The 17,961-nt window shown below is 42.2% G+C and overlaps 1 protein-coding gene across 4 annotated transcripts in view; it reads right to left on the reverse strand.

Moving 5' to 3' along the window:
- The window catches only part of daam2 (dishevelled associated activator of morphogenesis 2), a 74,914-nt gene extending 61,529 nt beyond the window's left edge, over positions 1-13,385 (reverse strand). For all 4 annotated transcript variants that reach the window (XM_010781769.1, XM_010781767.1, XM_010781768.1 and 1 more), the window contains exon 1: positions 13,131-13,385. The gene's annotated coding sequence lies outside the window, so the exon portion shown is untranslated. The remainder of the gene's footprint in view (positions 1-13,130) is intronic.
- Positions 13,386-17,961: the final 4,576 nt, after the last annotated feature.

Raw genomic sequence — 17,961 nt, forward strand, 5'->3', positions numbered from 1 at the left:
AGACTGGGAATGAGGCCCTGCTTACTGCAGAGAACCACCAGTCCTGGTCCTCCCATCACTGAAACTCACCAGCAGAGATGGGTCCAAGAGAGAGCCAAGATGGCGAGGCACTGAGTGTCGTCGGCTGGATATGCGGCGGTACACGCGCACTCGTGGATCGTGTTCCTGGTCAGGTTGGATCGGTCTGTCTGCGTGATGTGAACAACTGCCCCACAAGAAAAGACTGGAGCAGTGTGCAGTGGCTGCGGAGGAGTCGATGAGAGATGAGATTGGAGAGTGGTACGAAAAGCTGACAGATGAAAAGTCGAGTTTCGATCTGCCGCTAAGAAAACCAGTTGGCTAGTATTTACGGCCAAGCAAGCTCAGCTCTTCTCTAAGTATGTATCGCTCATCTGTTTAGGTGAGAGGCTCTTAGGTTCCAAAGTATAGAAAGTCCAGCGTGAAGATGGGAGAAACTAATTACTAGAGCAGAATTACTAACTGAAATTGAGAAAAAGCGAGAGCGCGCGAGAAGTTAACGAGTACATCTGCCTCTGTGAGAGGCGATTCGAAGGTACGTATGATATGGACTTGTGTCAGTAGTAGTGATAGTAAGGTTCATGTATAGTGGGCGGTATCCTCTTAAGGTGGGAAACCTGTAAATCTTTCATTTGAATTGTTGTGCTGTCCTATTATATGTTTATGAGAAAAAATATATAAAAAGCAATCCTATAAATATAGCTTTCATACATATGGTTTATGTATGGTTGAAATGTATGGGGGGATGAAGTGACGCCTCTTGATGATCAGCATGCAGGGACACAAGCACATACAGTGAGAATATGCCTCTCATGTTAGAGCCCGATCGCTAGTACCAGGAGTCTAGGTAGGACCCCTCGCGAGAAGAACGCGATCTGCGGGAGTTGATCAGAAGTTGACGCGCATAATCAGCAAGAATGGGGGGCGCAGATTTTTAATAGCCGCAGTGATTTATCAAGAAGCGGTGGGCATAATCCGCGCATTATTCCACAAAGTCCGAGAAAAAAGAAGCTAGACTCGTCGACGTGAGCGTCATCAGGCTCGCGGCATCACAGAATTAACAAAACCACCTCCGATATAGAGTGAAGCATGTGAAATAAACATTGAATGTGTTTAATTGAATAGTAAAGGGGTTTAACGTTAGTGGTAGGTTGTGTGTGAGAGAGAATAAATAAGACAGCCCAATATTTAAAAAAATTGTTATTCTTTTCCCCCGCATATTTGTAACTTCCCGCAATTTCACCGCATAAAATCACATAAAACCCCGCATGTTTAATCGCATAATCAAGGATTTTAGCCCGCATAATCAAGGAATTTAGCCCGCATAATCAAGGATTTTTGCCCGCGTTTTTCTGGANGTGTTTAATTGAATAGTAAAGGGGTTTAACGTTAGTGGTAGGTTGTGTGTGAGAGAGAATAAATAAGACAGCCCAATATTTAAAAAAATTGTTATTCTTTTCCCCCGCATATTTGTAACTTCCCGCAATTTCACCGCATAAAATCACATAAAACCCCGCATGTTTAATCGCATAATCAAGGATTTTAGCCCGCATAATCAAGGAATTTAGCCCGCATAATCAAGGATTTTTGCCCGCGTTTTTCTGGAGGGTCTAATTCATGTTTCCAGCTGCCTTGATTTGTTTGGATTAAATACAGGAAGAGATACATAAGCAACAACAGCCACCATGGCCAAACAGAGGGGTGCCACCTAAGACATTTCTTGCATGTATTTTTTCTCATACTGAAGACTTACTTGGAAAAACATAAAATACAGGATGAGATTGAGAAGCTATCTTTGAAAAGTACCTCTACCACCGCAGATGACACCAACATCAACAAAGGAAAAAATCCAAGACCAACAACCATTGATTTCATCTATTTTCTTTTCTTAAGAAATCTTCCTTAAATGTACAGGTGGTGAGAGGACAGAGGAGGCAGAAGGGTCCGCCATCATATCCTCATCCTGACATCGGTTGCTCTTGTGCCTCGACAAAAGAAACCTCTTGTCCGTGAAGAACAATGGCGCCTGTGCAATGTGTGTGTTTTGTTTGTGCACCAAGAGCTGCCCCAGCAGTGCCCTCACTCCTTCAATGGAGCAGACACTGTGTGTATGGACAGTGGTGAATGACACCCACTACAACAGGAGCAAAGCAATGAATAGGCCGAGACACCCTGGAGGATTTCCTCAATGCCACTAAAAGGATATGGGTGGTCTTCACTGTATGAATAATATACTCTTCACACCATATTATGTCCTATCAACCACATACTTACTTACACAATGTGAGTGTACACCAACAGGCTCAAATAGTTTCTAAAGCTGTTATTTATGCGACAGTTTACAGCATTTGTGAATGAATGGACCTCATGCAAATACCATGGACATGCAAATACAGCAGAAATAGTGGACCAATAAATCAATTTTGGAGCCATCAAGGTTGCCATCAAGAGAAGAAGGCTATCACAAGCAGATTTCAATAAGCAGACTTCTCTTCCTGGTATGCTTTTATTGATACGTGTATAAACTAGCATTACGGTATGGCAAGGGCTTTGCACCCGTCTGTTTAATATGGCAATGAAAGTTTATGACTTCAGTTTCCACAAAAATCTACTTCATCTTCACTGAGCCTGACTCTCCGCCATTGCTCTCTCACACATTCGTTCAGTGTAGGAGTTCTCACTGCATGGTTTAAAAATAGCCCGGATGGTAAATTCTTTATGAAAGCGCTCAGCCCTCGACAGAAGCTTAAAGGGGAAAAACAGAAAAGAGAAAACACCACATTTCCATTTTGCCCTTTTCGTCTTTTGCTCATTCGCTTTTTCCGCCTCCTTGAATCTGCAGCCTTCTCAATGCAGAGGCAGCAGAGCTACACGTGAACTGGAGGCTATTTTAAATTAAATGCAACCAAGTTTTTCTTTGGCTTGTTGAACATGGAAATACCCATGCAGCTAACACTTGGCTTATTTTCTGACAAGTATTATCTAAAAGTATTCTGTAGAATGACTTTCTAATATAGAGACTGTTTCATAGCCATCGCATCAGAGCGCTGAATGTCAATTATAGCATGTTTGTCATCGTGTATCAGTGGGCCAGGCACATCTGATACTGCAGCAACGCGTGTTAGCCGAGGTGACAATCCCTGAACTCCCCCCCAATCAGGGAGGGATTAACCTGCTGGGGCGCTCCAGGGCAAAAATGACCCGGGGGCCCCCATTGATCCCCCTCTCCTCCCATTGCCTGTGCATAGTGTTTGTATCATGTAAACCATGCAGAGCCCAGTAAACTGTATGTGTTCATTACATGAAATATATATGAATTTCTGCAAGAACGTCATCAACTGCCATATAAATAGGCATTAGATCTACATTTATACACAGGGATATTTACAAGGGAGGGCTTCAACATTTAAAAAATAAAAAATCCCCATGTTGGTCCCAATGATGCAGGATGACAATTGCCAAACTGTCCTTTCCATGTTTCCAGACCAGAACTAAAATGCAACAATAAAGCTGTGAAAACATTATTGGTGCCTAACACATACGAAGGGTTTTTACTTCATATCTTGTAGTTGTGTTTGATTGTGTAGCAGTGACCTCTTTAGTACTTCATGAGGCCTATATTTATGTGTAATAATGCTAAGAAACCTGTTAGCAAACTTTTTTTGCCCCGACCGCTAGTGCATGAAATGTTGCCTCATAGGCGATGCCTTACAAGAAAAGATATTGGTGCACACTATAAAATTACAAGCAAAAAAACTCTTACACGCCTACACACAAGTAAGTGTCTGCCAGCAATCCTGAAATTGCAGTCGAAAATCATGTCCAAGATCCAGTTTTACACCGACAGAGGCACAGTGATAATGATTAAAGACAACTGTCGCATGTGCATCGAGTATTCTGCACAACAAGTTGCAGAGTTTATTATCAAACCAGATGTGGCTAAGCATGGCATGCTGATCAGACTTAGATGTACTGTATAGGCAAGGGGGAAAGGGGGAAAGGAAACAATGAGAAAGGCCCACTCCAGCATGGTAAATTATGGAGATTCTTTCCATAGAGTTACACTTGAAAAGGCTCTGCATCGAAATAAAAGCGACTGCTCTTCATCATTTGTATTACTGCAAGAGAGAGTAAACACTGATGCCAATCTTTGAGGTGGTGAGTTAGATATTGACACAGTGGGCAGCTGGCTGAGCTTAATAGAAAAGGAGACGCTCTACAGGGGTTTTAAAGCCATTCAGTGAAAAAAGAAAAACACAACCTGAACCTCCTGTCTGTGTGTGTGTGTGTGTGTGTGTGTGCGTGCGTGCGTGCGTGCGTGCGTGCGTGGGTGCGTGCGTGCGTGCGTGTTTCTATCTTCACTCTCCCACAGAGCCCCACGTGCGGCCAGTGATCACTCAACACCAGTTCTGCTGGCCGTCTTCCAAAGCATGCCGAGAGAAAGTAGGTCAAGGAATCCAAACACAGAAATATACTGTACATACAGTGTATACAGGGCCATTATCATTGTCTGTATGGTGGAGTCACCACACAATCACAATTCAAATTGACCATGTCCACTGCCATATGTGCCCTGAGAGCCCCTCTTATCTCCCAGCTTTTCACTCCATCTCGCTCTCCCTCCCCCTCTGATTTGCTGTCATCTCCCATTATTCCCCTCTTGTCAGGGTGAATAGAGTGACATTTTGCTCTGTCAACCCCCCTCGGACAGTAACATCTGTCATTTTTCCTAGGGACTTCTCCACTATCCTCCTGCCAGCTTTATTCTCCATTTGTTTTCCTTCCCCTGCTTATCTGTGCTCAGGTTTGCATGTAGCTGCTGATAGCTGGGCACAGTGACTGTATGCGAGGGCTGCCAGCTCTTACTCTCTACTTGGACTTCGGTTTTGAAGTAAATATTTCAAAAGTGGCCCTATTATGCTTTTTACGTTTTCCCCTTCCTGTAGTGTGTTGTATAGGTTTTGGTGCATGTAAATGGTCTGCTAAGGCTAAAATTCCAAAGTTTCTCTCAGATTTACAGATCTGTGGATTATACGAATCAATACACACATGCAGTATTTGCATACTCCCTGAAGTAAAGAGAGGAGCCTGCTGGCTGCTCTGTGTTTAAAGAGTCTGGAGAGCAGCAGAGCAGAGAGGGGTGAGACAGGGAGATGAAGGAGGAGAGGGAGTGAGGCAGGGATAAAGGGAGATACTTCTGCCACTTCTCATTCAGCCCACTACCTCATCGCCTCTCATCCCCAGCGCCGGGAAGTAGGTCAGTGGAGGAGGAAGAGGAAAAAGGGAGAGCAGAGAGGAGTGAGGGCACGGGGGGGTGCAGTGAGGAGAGACTGGTTACTGGATGCTGCTGCTGCTGCGTGATTATGTGCAGGCCAGAGGTGTCTATGTAGAGATCAGACATCTGTGCCTGCATCATTGTTATTCTCTACCCAACATCTGTCCCACAACACAAAATGCTTTTAGGAGAAAGAAAAAAATCAGATGCAAAATCATGCTTCTGTTTTTGCCATCCCTCCACAATAGAACAACTTCAGCTTCAGGATTTATCAACTGGTTCTTCCTTTTTTTACTTTCCACACTTACAACCCTTATTCCTCCTCGTCCTTCAACTTCATTCTCCAACAATGTCTTCTCCACAATCAAGTACATCCACCTTCCCCTCACTTTTACATTAATGGTGTGTTCAAACAAATCGCTGAAAACTTTCTTTGTGCGGCTTGATCAGGCACAAAGTCAATGCAAACACCCACAATATGAACGCGGTTGAGTTTATATCATCCTAACAAAGTATGTTGATTTATGTGTATAACAACCATGTTGCACCCTTTGTATACGAGTGTTGATGGAGCAGCTTGAGTGTTAGCAAAGCCCTGGTGGATCAGAACTTCATTGCGTTTGCTTTTCGTCTTGCGGACAGACCCGACAAAGTACAACAAATATAATTCAGACAAAGCTGCATAATTATGACGTTATTTCTGCAAGCTTGTGTTCCTTTTATTGCATTTAAATAGCATCAAAACAGGGTTTATTTAATAACACAAATGTTGCTGGAGTGAAAAAATGGCTGGGTTTAATGTAAACATAGCACTAGGATGTTCGATTGTCATCTTCTTTATGTTACCTGGATGGATTCTGATCCAACTCTTTGCATCCAACTAACGGCAGGCCGATGGAGAGGCAAAGAAAAGAGGGAAAGCATAATGTAGGAGAATAAGAAGCAGCAATAAAACTCTCTGACAAAAATAACAAGAAGAATAGGCAAAGGCAAAATGATTTTTAAGAGGCACTGAATAAAAGATCAGAGGAAAGCCAACAGAATACTGTGTTTTTGCACACACATTGTTTCTGGGTCCCACAAATGAGGACCATTCCTCTGGGGTGCTGGGCTGTGGAGGATGGTACAGACAGGCTTACATAAGCACCACGGACGGGGGAGCAGTGCCACGTTGGCACAGGCAGGAACAAGATGCCAGATACAGCGCAGATTAAGGGATTGGCATTGTTTTGGCAAACTGTTGCAACACACTAAGCAGGCAAGAGGTGCACACGTGGGACTGAGCCAACACCAGAAAGTCCAAAAGCACCAGGGAATTAGAATGGTATGGTGAAAGCTATGGTTATTTGAAAAAAGCAAGGGCATTGTTTTTGTTATATAGTCCATCCGTAATGTCATATCATTAAAATTACATACTAACAACTGGGTGGACAGAAAACACGCATTAAACAGCTTCTCTGTATTCATTTGGGACACTTGTTGATCCATTTACAATGTGCCACCTTCAAAAAAACTAAGGTTAGAGAATATATCGATTCAAGTTGTTATAATATAGTAGACAGTTGTTCAACATGTTCAATCACAGCTGAAGAAATCTGCACATGAAAGGCATATTCCAACTTTAAAAGTGAAAACTATTATAGGATGGTAGTTTCAAGTTAAATCTAATGAATAGCTGTTGCGGTTGATATCCAGCCAAATAGTATTAGATAAGCCTTAATCACTTTTTTAACCAACTGCCAACTATTGCTCAGCTATATCGGCATTTGAACGGCATTTGAACAAATCATGATAGCATTATAATCTAACTCAATGCAACTTCTCTTAACTGACCCACTGGCGGCGAAAAGCTAAAGTTAACGTCTCCAATTTCAAGGAAAGGGATTGGCGACTGCAAAGAATAAAAGTTTATCTCCCATCAGATATTTCTACTCAGTATTGGCTGATAAGTTGTGGTTTGATACGAAGAAATTTGTGAAGATTATATAACAATAATGGAGTTATCCAGCATTTGAACATCCTAAATGAAAGTAATTGGTAAGGCCACATACACTACACTGCAAAGGTTTCTTGGTGTTCTTATACAAGATACAAACATGGAGGGACACCAATGTGATCAAAAGGGCTTAATGGTGTTGGCTCATGTCTACATGTGCTTATGTTTGTAGGTAGTCATGGTTGTGCACCGGTATTCTAAAATTGCATGTGGAAGTGAATAAGTCACAATCTTTAATTTGACATGAAGTGTTCAATTATTTTCTCCCCCTTCTAAAGCCAGTGGCTGCAAGCCAAGTCACCTGGGACACTGAAAACTCCTTCTCCCATGAACCCCATCAGCTGTGTGGCCCACACACAGTCGCTGCCTCAGGCCTTGGGGAAGGCATGTACACATGTTACCCTGTTACGGTCAGAGGTCACACTGCAGCTCTAATCAGTTACATTAGTGCAACATACAGTATATGCAAGCATTCCCACGCACACACATGAACATTTTAGTTTGTTCTGTCTCACACCAATTAAACAGATTTAATGTACGCATTAATTCATCAATTAGATGGGTTTTAGCACAATGGGTGGTCAGAAATTGTGATATTTGATCAAACTCAAAAAGCTAGCATGACTCATAGACAAGACCTATCAATGATCAAATGAACTTCCCTGTTCACACATTGTGACTTACATACCGGAGGTGTGACATCACCCATCTATTCCAGTGGAGGTTTCCATGGTTAGTAGTTTCAGCATCAACTGACAAATGACCAGAACAGACAGTGTTAGAACTGCCATTATTCCATGGTACATTAGCATGCAATGCATTCCTGCGCTCGTAGAAAGCACACAGAAGGCCGCCGCTTTTCTTCGAGTCTGTACACCGAGTGGTTTTCTCATGTGGACATGGACAATGGGCCAGAGGATTTGTTTGGACATTTCTGCTGGGGGCTGACAAGGTAAGCTAAAGCAGGCAGGAATAGCCATTTTGGCCTGCAACTGCAAAAATGTCCCAGCACTGGAGTCCATGTGTATCTGATCTTCAACAGGACAGTTATTTTTAGCTGGAGTATGACAGCATGCTCTCTCTACAAGCTGTTCAAGGGCCTCTTTGATTGGCAAGGCAAACAAATACATGATTTTAGATATTAAGATGGGTGTTATTTCAATGTTATTCCTCACAGTAAAATAATTTAAAGTGAATGTTTGCTTATAAGCAACGTGTCAGTAGTAAAGATACATTCAAGGCGGCTACTGACAAGAGATGTCTGTGATTTAATGCCTACGTGCAACTTCCAGGAAAAGAGCCTAGAATCAGATTATCAGAAACCCACCCTTTCCCTCATTCCAATGCTTACATTCTCCCTGAATCGCTTCCTTTCTGCCCTGCAATCAGATAGGGGTAGCTGTATGGATGAGACAGCTGAAGACCTATTCAGCTGTTGGAATGGAAGCCGTGCCTTCAGACAGAGTCTGGGGCAAGACATGCACCGGAAAACCCATGGTGAGCTGATACTTCAGTAACAACATGTGGACTTCAAGCACTTTCAAATGTTAAAGTCACCTCTAGTCACTGTGTATAACAAGCTTTGACCAGTGGTGAGCCTTCAGGGCCCTTAAGGCCCTCTCTAGAGAGTCTTTTTTTTGTTTTTATTTCCCCCAAAAAAATTTAGTTATATTTTTTCATTAGTTTTACCAAAATAACTTGATTTAAAATTGTATTTAAAAAATAACATTTCCAAATAAATAAATCCTTCGAATCTGCCTGTTCAGTTTCTGTTTGAATGTGAAGGGTTAAATGAAAGAAGCTCCTTCAGCCGTCTATGCGAGGTGAAGATAGGAGGTGATTGGTGGTCCTGCTGTAAATTCACAGAGGGCCCAGCTATAGTAACTCAACGAGAGAGTAATGTCAAATGACAGTACAATTGACCAATCATATCTTCCCTCTAAATGGGTGGGCTTTATTTTCGCAGACTTTATGATAAGTTCCGCCCGCTGCGAAGTTTATGCATGTGTATAAAGTGGGGGGGGGGAACCCAATTGCTAAAAAACTGTTATTCTATACAAGCTTTTAAAACTGTCTGTGATGTTTCTACCTTTTCATTTATCCCCAATCAATTTTGTTTAAACAGTGAGGTGCCAGATCTCCTACTCATGGTAATCTTTCAACTTCACATCATAAACCCTTTCACAGCCAACATTCGAGAATTCTCAGGGGTGTTATTGGCTGCTCGCCTCATTCGAAACAAACACATAAGCACTGTTGGCTTTAACGGGCCATGAGGCACAGTAACCCACCTCACCCATAAAGAGGAAATGCCTCAACTAAACCAATGGAAAAATAGGAGGGGGAAGATGTTTCCAATTCTCCAAGGATTTCAATCATAGCCAATTCATTTAGCTTGATTCATTAAAAAGCAGACATTTCCTTATGCGATGAACATTGATAATGGCGTAGACCAAACAAAGTTAGGGGTTGTTACAACTGTGCTTTTAGATTATTTTATTTTACCATTATCAAAACAAATGTAAAAGCTCCAAGCAGAAGTGGAGAGGCCCAGAGTACCCAACCATGCATAGTTGTCGTTTGAAGCTAATTATAAACATGTTAAAACCACTTCATAGAAGCCGCTAACAACAATCAAGAGTTGCATGAACACAAGTTGAAATGAGAACCTGTGGAGACCCGTACAACTTTGTTGAAGTTAACGTTTGGAAGGCCTGGTGGGACAAAAAGCTATTTTTGTGACACATCTCTCGAGACATCACGTTGTGTAGTAGTAACTATATTCAAAAGGCCATCCGCTTAAGCAAAGGCTACCCGCAGCAGTGTGGGACTCTAATAATGCAGATGTTAATATTGGCTCATGAGGGGGGTTGTATCAAGTGGGCGAGACTAACATCCGAAGCACTGCTGACCCACTTCTCTTTTGGCCGATGGGCACATCTCTGCAAGTCACATCCCTGCTCATCAAATAGACCGGCTCACCGATAACTATGCTATTAATACTGGCAATGGGAAGAAAGTCGGCCATGCCACATTCCAAACTCTCCAACATTCCCACATATTAACGGCGCTCAGAATGAAATACAATACTAGGCATCCTTTTCCCTCAAATGCAAACCGCTACACTGCAGTGTCAAATAACTTTCTTATTTCATATGGGAAGAACGCCACAGTCACAAGCTTCCAGTCTAACTAAAGACATGTTATATATGTGTAGAAAAATGGCTTGAGTACAGACTGAGGGCTGGTTACCACTCTCAATAGGGAAGGGGTGCTTAACTTCCCAGAGATGTTGTACAAACACCCGGGAGTCTAGTCTTTTTGAGAGTAGGAGCCCTTTTTTATCATTACAATACTTTTATCCATATAAACAGACAAGGTCAAGGTTTTCTGGGTGTTGAAATGGGTTAACTATTGAACAAACTCAACAAAAAACTGACAAAAAAATGGTTTTCCATGCCGACGATGACACCCACTGGTTAGGTCAACAGTTCTCAATAGTTTGTCAGCTTGCCACCGTATGGCTTTTCATGCTGTGCAGCCAGGTTTTAATGTGTCCATCAATAGCAGTGAGTGGATTGGGGCACTCTATATTGTTCATTGTTAAGCTATTAATCTTGCCTGGGTGAGAGGTCAACAGCTGCAACATCGAGGACAGAGGGCTTCTGGGTAATGTCTGGAATGCTCTTCTGGGACAGTTATAGCGACACATATAGGGACAGCCCTCTGAAGTGACCAGCATTTTTTCAAATACCCTGCAGTAATACTGCACTGAATTGAGGCAGTGTAAAGGGTAGATATGCTTACACATCATAAGCCCAAGAAAGTGTGTCACTGGCACAAATACAATGGTGCCATTTGACACACACTCAGTGTGGGGGACTTCCAGTAAAGGAGAGAGAGAGCAACAACAGTCTTACAGCTAAAGGCTCTATGAGTTGGGTCCCTCAGACACAGTAACCACTCTATTATAAATACAACATGACGATAATCCCATCCAAAAGATCAGATAGTTGAATTTAAGCAGCTTTAACGACCTCATCTTTTTTTCTCTCTCTGTCCCCATCGTAATGAGGAGGCCGTTGAGCTGCCAGTCAGCCGCATGGCCGAAGTGATAAAAGGCCGACAGTCATTCACTAACTCTCACTGCCTTTAATCCTGAGAGAGCAGTTCATGCATCCGTAATGGTCGATAAAATATGAAAAGCCCTGAGAGCGCTGACGGCAGCAGAGGCTGTGTGTGTGTGTACACTACTTGTGAGTCCTCAACTTTCATTAATGCCCTCCCAACACACTGAATCTTTTAGTGATGTCACTCAGCTTGCCCCCTGGCACATGCTAGTGTAGGAGGATTTCAAGAAGACTGGAGAATAAGCCTTTAATGTGGTGGAATTGGATACTATCTTGTTCACAATGCAAAACGACATCAAAGAAAACACATATGGCTTTACGACTGCATACATTTGTTTTGCCTCTTGTTCATCAACATTCAAACGCAAGTCATTGAAAGGAATAAATGTTGTTGAATGTTGGAGGAATAATGTGTTTCTTATGTTCTTTTTCATTTTGCTATTCTGTCCAGCATCAGCATTTTAAAAGCTCAGCCTCAAGTAAAATGTTCAAAAGAGCTGAGTTTTCTGTTAGGAATGTTACCTATTAGGCAAGCCTCAAGTAGGCATCAATAATCCATTTCACAGGTGGAATTTGGAAGGCCAGTAAATGCACTTTCATCACTGAAATGACAGCCTCTCAACTGGGATAGGCAATGATACCACACGGAAAAGGAGGCTCCATACTTTTTTTTTTAAATCAAGAACCCTGGGAGATTAAGACAGTGTATTTATGTTGGTCTGAGCTATTATGGAGTAGTGGCTTCCCTTGAGGGAAATGTTGAAGAATAATCTATAAATGCTTGGGATGTTGGATGGCTTTTTTTAGAGGTAAGTGGAAGACTGTTCCTTAAGTTTCATGTTCGGTTGAGTTGTTGCTGGGAGGGCAGATGTACAGCATATATGGAATGTCTTGCTGCCAGGCCACAACTTACACCAAAAGGGCTGACTGTGTGATTGATGAACATGAGTGATCAACCTACGTCTAGGACCCAAAATAGGCCCACCCATTACATGACACTGTCCCATCCTGCCTCAATTCCTAAAATGCCAAACATTTCCATGATCTAAGTGCCAGCCACACGTTATGGTTTAAACCAAACATGGATGTCTATTGCTTTAGACTAACTCCTCCAGCTATTGTAAATGCTGAACCGCCATCCATCCCTGAAACATCATGTCACGTCTTCCAAAGAAAATTAAAACTCTAAACAATCTCAGCTAAAACTGAATCCAAGACTACCATCAATGCTCCACAAGGCTTGTTCATATAATGCAGCAGCACACATGGGAGTTAAGCAAGGAGTGCTGTCAACACCACTGAAGAAAGAGCCAAAACATGAAGACCATGCACATTTCACAAGCCAGCTTTTTGCTGCTGTTTATGACCTATAAAAGCTACCGTAGTGAAGTATAGTAAAAAAAATGGCCCTACCCTTCAATCACAACAACACAAAAATGAGGAAATGTTATCTTAGTGGGATAAGAAGCCCGTATTGCCTGCCGGCTTATTTATTTGCTTGACTTTGTACTGAACCTACTAATGTTTATTTTATTGACGGCAGTAGTCTGTGTTTTCTCGGTTGAATTGAGCAGCAGGATGGAGTGCATGGACAAACTGGGTTTACACTCAAACATCTGTCAAGTGTGCAATCTCCTACTGAATGAAAAGCACTACGATGTATGTGTGTCCGGCAAGGTATCAGTATCAAGATCAAGTATCTCCTACTTACCAAAGTCAGACAGGCTGCCTTGAGAAATGGATTGTTCCTGTGTCACGTCACTTTAAATATAAAGAGCCTTTCAACGAAGCAAGGCTACAAGAAATCTTTAAAGCATTCCTCCAGCCTCTGGATTTAAATCCATTTTTTTGCCCTTTGGAGTTTGTGTTTTGTGGCCGAATTCCATGCCTTTGCCGAGTCTGATGATGTTTCCCGACCGAAGCTGCTGCGTTTGGTCTGCTTCTCCTCTCTGAGCTTCTGAGCTGAGCTGTGGATTTCAGCTGACTGTGCTGGGAGCCGAGCTGTTGACATTGTCCCCGCGCTCTCTCCCCCCTCCCTCTCTTGCTTGCACTCCCTCTTTTGCTCTCTGTCTTTGGATCACTCGCCCCATTTCCCCTCCCCTTCTGGATTCCAGCTCCAGTGCATGACAGCATCCATGTGGTTGTCAGCGAGAAGGTGATGAATTTTCTGTGAATATAAATGCATTTATGTACAGTATGCATGTGTGTTGGTGTCTGCTTTGCGAGGCGGAAAAGGGAGAAGTTCAAATGAAAGGAAATGACCCTTGCCAGCCTGCGCTTCCCAACCCTCCCCGCAATCCTAACTCCACCCAATGCAGACCAAAAAAAAGGCTTTGGATGGAGGGGATATCACACACAACGCCCATAGGAAACCCTTTTCCTGTCGCGTCTTCTCTTGGCCAGCACACATAAAAGAACACACGCCCATGCGAGAACACACACAAAAGACATGCCAAATATGGGATTCTCCAATACCCCGGTGACCGCACAGGAAGAAGGCTTTCCCTGAGATTCAATCAGTGTTCATTTGGAAGAAGTTAATACAGGATGCCTGATTGTGCAAAGCTCTGCTGAAGTTTGTGAAGTTCACACCATTAGCTCAGCCAATTCCAAAGTGGAGTTCAAGTATGTAACTGTGATAATATGAGGGGTCAGCAAGTGCAAACATTGGCGTCAAAATCTCAAGACCCCCCAAGACTCCCATGCAACTGGGCAAGACACAAACATCACCCCTGACCCTAGATGGTCCAAAGAAATTGAAAAGCATTTAAACAAACATTTACTCATAATGAAATAAATGAACTTCTCATGAATGTTTTCACTATTGATTATTCTCAATCAATGTGTATTATGTGTAAAAATGTATTTCAGCAAGAGCAATATTGACAGCCTTTGGACACAAATCAATCAAATCCTCTAACATTACCTTTACTGTCCATCTTATAGAAATCCGCACACATTATTGTGATTTGATCTTTATCCAGACTGCATGTTCACAGGTTTGGCGAGGTGACTGCTGGTCTGGTGATGATTTGCGATCAATACTATCATTTGATTTCAGCAAATAATGTGCAAATAGGTAAAGAGCGGCTGACCAGATTTGGGGAAAGTATTTTTCAAGGGCGATATTAAAAAAATCTTGGGTATTTGAAAGACAGACCTGCAGAGTCTTTTTGTTTGATAGTTGACCTACGGAAAGACTGAGGAGCCCCTATGAAACTGGAACTGTGTTTATGCAATCAATACATGCCAACCAAATACATTATCATTTAGCAGTTGGTATCTGCTACAACTCTCAAAATAGTTGTGCATATTTTAAAAAGTAAAATGGTGCCTATAAAACAGGACAGAAACGCAAACACTAGCCATGTTCAAGTATTGGCAAAATTGTGGCTTTTGCACTCTCGCACACATAAACTGGAGCCATTTATAAGCCAAAAGTGGGAAAAGAGGGAGTCCTCATGCCGTTTGTCATCTTTCTCAAGGGAGGGAAGATGGATGACGCTAGCTGGCGGAAATGCCTTGGTGCATTCCTAAGCAAACCCTGGGGATGCATCCATTAACCCAGCTCTTAGACATGTCCAGCTTTTCTCCATGATCTCCACTTTCCCCACTGCCACTTTCTGTCTTTCTGTGGATCATCAAAGTCAGGTTTGGATAACTTCTGCTCTCTCTAGGGTAATATCTCCGAACCGCGACCCAGAGGAATACGCTAAGTTCATTCTTAAGGGTAGCTAAGTGCATTTCAGCTACTGCTGTGTCATCCATCACAGCCTGGTGAATTACATCTACTAATTGACGTAAATGGAGTGGGCTTGGCATGTTTGAGATAAACATCACACCCACCTAAAAGAAGAATTTAGGATCTAGCTGGCCCGTATGTCCATCTTTTCGACTTTCTTAATCGTTTAGGGCAGTGATTCTCAAATGGGGGTATGCGGACCCCTAGGGGTACGTTGGGGTACTGCAGGGGGTACGTGAGATTTAAAAAAAAAGTTAATTAAAAAAATACCATGCATGATTACAAAAATAATCTTAGTAGAATAAGTTAAATAGAAAAAATAATTTTATATAAAATATTCCTAGAACCACTAAGGGGGTCCTCATATAAACATGTCAAATGTGTGTATTGTATTTTATAGTTTTTCATAATATATCATTTTGTTCATTGGTTTGGTAAACAGATATTACTTCAGTTGAAAAACTCCTTGGAAAAATCAGCTTAAATTTGTTTTTGTTATGTTATTTTTTGTCATGCATAAAATGAAAATATCCTTAGTTTGTTGTAATGCATGCATGAAGGAGTTAATAGATCACACACTGAGGGAACATCACTATATTGGAATTATTTGTATAGGTTTTTTCGGTCAAAAATGTCCGGGGTCGGTCAGGGGGTACTTGGCTGAGAAAACGTTTCAAAGGGGGTACATTACTGAAAAAACTTTGAGAGGCACTGGTTTAGGGTATGACTTTCTGGTCAACATGCATTTCTGAAGAAAGATAAACAATATGAGGTTACACACTCTGCAACTTAAAATTGTCACTCTGTATGACTGGAAGCTGACCGCAGAATCTACAAACTCGGTTTCAGTGAACTTGTACTGCCCCCTGGGTAATTTCGTTAAATGCATGCTAGAGTAAGCCACACAGGAAGTGCAAATGTCATGATGGATAAACTAGCTAACTGAGTATGTTTAGCAAGACTGACACCTCAGGTAGGGGGCTTTCCTCTTCGCATATCTGTGTTGGTGGAAAAGGACGTGAAGCTCCAGACAACCTGCCTGTCACTGGTCTGTCAGCTGGTGGACGCTTGCTGAGCTGCTGTCTAAACCCTCCAGTACCCACTGAGGAAGCAGACAGAAGACTCCACTGAACATTCCGGGCAACAATCTTTCACAACCAAAAAGAAATGCCTGCCACAGTGCAGGAAAAATGTGAGTTACATTTGGTCAGGGGGAACAGTAAAAAGAAAACTTGGCACTTGGCGTAGAGTTGAACAAAAGGTGAATGAAATTTTGGACGAAAAGAAGCAGCAGGTCACCCAAGGTGGTCTTGTCTAGGCTCATAAACCACCCATTCTCCGTCAGACCTCTGATGTGCAGTCAAACGGGTGAAAAGTGAAGCAGCTAAAAGAGAGAAGTGTATCAAACTGCAGATTCTGGCATTCAAAGCAACCTTTCCACGGTTGTCACTGAAGAGCAGTTGCAAGAATCCTCCTCCAAACCGGCAGCTGCCAGAGCCAAAATTGGAAAACAGTCCTGTTTTACGACGTGTTGTTCCTTAATGTATTATTTAGGGTTTCTTCAGACCAGGCAGCTTTCATTTAAAGTTTGTTTTGTTTAAGCGAGGAATTCCTTGTGACAGCACTTTGCACACAGCCATAGCTTTCACGCCCGCACAGAGATACATTGCCACTGAGAAAAATACCACTGCTGCACAAAGTCTGAACTCTTGACAGCGTAAACATGAGAGCCCATTTTTATACATGGTCGAATTGTATGTTCCCTATAAATCATCATAGTGGGGAACATGATACTATCAATCTTTCAAAAGTCTCCGCCGAAAAGTACTGTAATGACTATAAAGCCATAAACCATACATGAAAGTCACTATATTCATATGGTGACATTCTTTCCCTGTCTTTATTATTTACACACTTCAGTGTTTCCCATACATTGATTTATTTGTGGCATTGCCCCCACAAATAGAATCAAATTATGTGGGGAACACTGCACTTCCTGTATAAATTCTCACTGTTAGATGCACTTCTACCTTAACCCTTTAGTCTCTTCTCCATGTGATAATCCTCCTGCTTTTACCACTCTTAATTGAGAGTAATCAAGCATTTCAAAAGGATTACTATTGGATTGTCATTTGTACTGAGGGCTGGGTGCTTTTGGGGAGGTTTTTTCTTTTGGCAAGTTTTGGGCATCTGAATGGCTCTCTTGTCCCTGAGTCAGACTGGGCAGGGTCAGAGGTCACCAAACTGACTGCTCCCACAGTACCTCTGCTGTCTGCCTGGATATGTGCCAACTAAATGCTGTCATGTTTGGACAATGGTACAGCTTTTTGCTGACTGACTCATGACAGCTTCACCATGTTAACAAATGAGGTAATGCCTTGACGACTGGGCATGAAAGAAAACACTATTTAACTTTGAATTATGTCCGAATAATGTTCATCTCGGAGTGGAAAAGGCCTACATTAAAACCATTCTAATACATCACTTATTTTAGCTCCTTTTTGAGACTGCAAGGAAAACAGGTGTGTGAACTCTAAAAATAATCAAAGCTGACAGAGAATAGTGATTGGAAAAGAGACTGTTGTAAAAACTAAAAAGAAAAAACATTGCCCCAGATGCTCCCATTAAAAAAGCAAGGTTTATGTTTCCCAGTTGCTATTACGGTACTATATATCGGCAATATGGGGACATTCAAAAGTACTGATCTTTTCAGTCGAGTCTGTTCAGAATGAGTCCCTTCTTTGCTGACCACGGACTGAACCCAAGACTAAGTCCTCCTCTGAGCTTTTCCAGGTGTAAG

Source organism: Notothenia coriiceps, unplaced genomic scaffold (genome assembly GCF_000735185.1).
Source record: "Notothenia coriiceps isolate Sejong01 unplaced genomic scaffold, NC01 NC01_scaffold00023584, whole genome shotgun sequence".
NCBI classification, from domain to species: Eukaryota; Metazoa; Chordata; class Actinopteri; order Perciformes; family Nototheniidae; genus Notothenia; species Notothenia coriiceps.